Genomic DNA, 4179 nt, shown 5'->3' with positions numbered 1-4179 from the left:
AACATCTAGAACGTTTGAGACAAAAAGGCGAAGAGAAAAAATTATTAGTGGGATGGTAATCAACAGAATTATTTTGATTTATTTAATAATGCAACTGATTATCTCCATTGCCTTACATTACATTGACAACAAAAGCATTGCATACAAATGGCTAAAAGATTATAGCTCTATGTTTTTATGGGCAGACCATGTTAAAATGTCCACAGTACAACAACAGTATCACACCAACTATGACAGAATATTAGGATTCAATTACGTTTTGTAGTTATGATTTTGATTATAATGCACTTGCTCACAAACAGAATCATTAGCCAGAAACAACTTATTCATCACAATTTCACATTATATATTCTACTTATTTAATCTTTCACCATTATCTTCACCGATTATCAGTTTCATCAGAATTGAGAAAAAAAAACAAGCAAGAGAAAAAGACAGTAAGCATTGAGACAAGCTACAGCTCATCGTGGCTATATTCTAGGAGCTCTACAATATCCCAAATTTCCTCAATTTCATTTTCAAAAGCTTTCTTTCCTTTGGCAAAGTCAGTTTTCTTCTGGGCTAAAAAGTTTATGACGACGCCCTTCAGATCTCGCAGTAATGTGGACCGGTCAGTCACAGCTATCAGTTGCCCCAGAATGGGATAAATTTCCTCAAATAGTTCTTTATTGTAGTTTTCCTCCCATGTAAGTTCATTCTTCAGTTGTGCCTAGGATAAATTTATTTTATCAGATGGGAAACATTTGATTAGCCATATAAAATAAAATTGTTTAATAAATTATAATTCCAATAACTCACCTTCTTTTTTGCTGCTTCTTTTATTCCACCTTGGAAGTATCCTTGTAAAATATCCTGAAAAAAAGAAATAAAACTTTCAATGGGTATCTATAAATGGTAAAGAAAATCACTGTAAGCTTTAAATTGAATTGTAAACTCTCGGCCGACAAAAAAAAAAGTCTTGCAATTGAAGCTTTTGCATTTGTTTTAGTTTTGTTGAGACAAATTCTTTAAATCACATCTTTTCCTGCCAACATGTTTACTCAAGTCAAAGTAAGAAGTCCCAAACCAAGAAATTACTCAAGTGAGAGTGAAAAAGTATTCAGTAAGACGGCTACTCAAGTACTAAGTAACCAATCATAACACCTGATGATATATTTCAAAATTATGTAATCGGGTAGAAAGAACTATAAGGTTAGGCAGAAATTCTGGTATATTAAAGGCAAATTATACACTAAAAAAATAAACACTTTTCTAAACTATTTTAATGTTAATTTAAATATTAAGCTTTAAAGCAATACTTACAGCAACTAATGTAAATATAGTCTGTTAGAACAAAGTACTTCCAATGACAATATCTACCGATTACTGTGTGTTCATTTAACCTCCAAATAGCTCAATGAGCTCAGCAGATCGAAAATAACATTAAAACAACAACGGTTGTGATTAGAAGAATCAGAAGAAGTCTCACTTTAACCTAAATCTAGGTTTCTGTCTCTCTGGTGCATTTTTTGGTTAAAACAAATATGTTCTTTATTCATGACGTTACTCACAGTGGGTAGAGTAGCCAGACATTTTACTCAAATAAGAGTATACTAGAGTAATAATATCACTCAGGTAAAAGTAAAAGTACAATGCAGTAAAATTACTCCTAAAAGTACATTTTGCTCAAATAGTTACTCAAGTAAATGTAACTGAGTAAATGTAACGAGTTTCTACCCACCTCTGGTATTACCAGATCACGAACAGACTTAAATCTTTAAATCAGAAGACAGACTTTTACTCTGATTCTCTGAAAACATGTCAATACCATTTAAAGCCTGAGCTGCCACAATTGAGGAAGACTCTTGGATAGGTGTAGAAATGTTTTCAGTAAAAACCGAGTAAGTGTCCGTTTGCCAGCGATTACGGCCTGTTTGCGGTTTTCTAATGATGGAAATAACTGAGAATTTGCATGTATCTGTGTGTGTTACCAGGTTTTCTTTGTCAAGCATTGAACTTGAGAGGTTAATCAGAGTCAGCAGAGTGAAGAGGAGAAGCAGTCCTGCGGTGGGTCTGACATGGGCGACCATGATTGCTGGAATAAAAATATTTGTAAATTAAATTACTTAAAAAAAAAAAACTTGAGTTTGATCTGTTCTGCCTTTGTTAACAATGATATATTGAAGCCTTAATTGTTCAGTAACAGAGCTTACCTGCTGGACGGATGACCGTAGACCTGATGTTGAGATGGAAATCAAATAAATGACAAAACAAGCTACAAGTGCTTTAAATACTCTTCAGGATGCCTGTTACATGATAGAATCCACCTGCGTGATCCACCTCTTAGGTTTCATTATTGAGTTCAGCTATTATCATCAGTTCTTATGACGCAAAATGACAACAGCACCAAGGAATGTGTACGGTAATATTTTCTTTCAGTTGTTGTTTGTGTGTGTCTAAAGGCTAATGGTGTATTTTCTTTAAAGCTTCTTTTACTTTTGATCTGAAGCAGAAGATGTTTTTCATCCTGTGCTGAACAGTTTTAGTGCAACCAGTGGCTTTGCTCAAACCTTTGGTCAGCTACTTGTTTGTTTTTGACTCAAACTAATCAGCCAGAGACATCTCTGATTTGGTTCAGACTGGAAATATTAAAGTAGGTCATTTCCAAACGTAAGAGTTTTAAGTTTCTCTCCTGGCTTTTTTTTTTTGTTTTGTTTTATAGATTACAACAAAGCATTTAAAGAAGAGACTAAAAACACAGTTCTTATTAGAGATAACTAAAATATCTTTGATCAAAGCATGTTCTATGATTAACAAAGATCCAGCCACAGTTTCACACTCAGGTTTGCAGGTTGTATCCCAGTAGTGAAGTGTGAAGAGTGTTAAGAAGTTCAGCGGGTTTAAAAAAACAATAAAACATTACTAACAACAGCCATGAATACGCATACTAGCTTCATGGGTAATTTAAGTAGCTTTAATTGACCTGGGAGGAAGCTGAACATGCATGTACAGAAAACAACAATTGGAGGCAACTGGACTTTTGCTCAATTTTTCGGAGAAAATTTTGACATCTACCCCGGAGGTCAGGTTCACCTGAATCATGATGAGACTGCTGATTTAATCTCTTTGGAACATGTTGGGGGACCGCGCTGTAAATACTGGGGAGTTTGAAGAGCAATCCTCCCCCTCTGTTTGATGTGATGACTTTTATCTTTTCACCCCTCTTTCTAAAAAGGAGAACAGTGCCAAAGATTCTTAAGACTAAAAGTAGGTCTTAGTGACTTCATTCTTGGAGAAATATTAGAATTAATAACATTAATGATAAGATAATTATTAAGATAACATTTAAAGGCTGCAGGAATAATCTATGTTAAAAATGTGAAAAACTAAATATTTCACTTTAGACATTTTCTTGTCATACTATAGTGTCCATATTTTAAGTAATTCTGTATATTGTATGTTAATTAGGCAGATCCAAGTGTTCCTGTAGCGCAACAAGTTGTGAGTCTTTTCATGTTTCATATTGTGTTTTTTAATAAGTGGATTGACATGCAGAACCGGTTTGACTCTGACTGTTCCATTTGTTATTCTCATCAATCACTTTTAAATGTTTCCCATTACTGTAAAATAGTGTGGCTTACAGTAACTGCATACAGGTGACTCTGAAGAAAAGAAACCTGTGTGAGCTCAGCAAAACAAAAGATAAAAACGTGCCAGTCTCATCATGCGTTTCATGATTACCGACCTGCAATTAGAATGACAGTCGGGTTTCAGGCAGGAGAGAACAAGATTTAATTGTTTTGCAGTACCCCATTGATGGAAAAATACATTTGATTAGATTAAAACGTGCAAAAATGGCACATACTCCTTCACAGATCATCTCCAAGGTGAGCTAACACGATCTACAGTTATCTGTTCGCATTGGCGAGAATTAGAAGCTTCCAACCTGTGATAGAAAACGTTCTTACTGATTTAAATTTTAAACTGAACTTGATGACATCACATATTAACTGTATTATATGTAGTGTTATGAATAATACAGGAAAACCCCATATTCAGACAGACAACAAGAGTTCAGTTCTTAAAAGGTTTATTGAAAAGGAGAATAATAGCAGATGAGGCAGGTGAACAGTACCGAACTCGATCAGATGAGGGCAGAACCAGACAGGTCAGCCCTGACACAGTGATGACAGCAGAGAC

General features: G+C 34.7%; 1 long non-coding RNA gene across 1 annotated transcript; it reads right to left on the bottom strand.

Annotated features, from left to right (window-relative positions):
* Positions 1-270: 270 nt before the first annotated feature.
* Positions 271-2286, bottom strand: LOC118565891. Its single transcript, XR_004932699.1, has 4 exons — positions 2193-2286; positions 1971-2074; positions 799-852; positions 271-709 (listed from the first exon to the last, which is right to left on the bottom strand). It is a non-coding gene; the product is annotated as an uncharacterized LOC118565891 (long non-coding RNA).
* Positions 2287-4179: the final 1893 nt, after the last annotated feature.

Source organism: Fundulus heteroclitus, chromosome 14 (assembly GCF_011125445.2).
Source record: "Fundulus heteroclitus isolate FHET01 chromosome 14, MU-UCD_Fhet_4.1, whole genome shotgun sequence".
NCBI classification, from domain to species: Eukaryota; Metazoa; Chordata; class Actinopteri; order Cyprinodontiformes; family Fundulidae; genus Fundulus; species Fundulus heteroclitus.
This window is presented reverse-complemented; position numbering and strand designations above follow the sequence as displayed.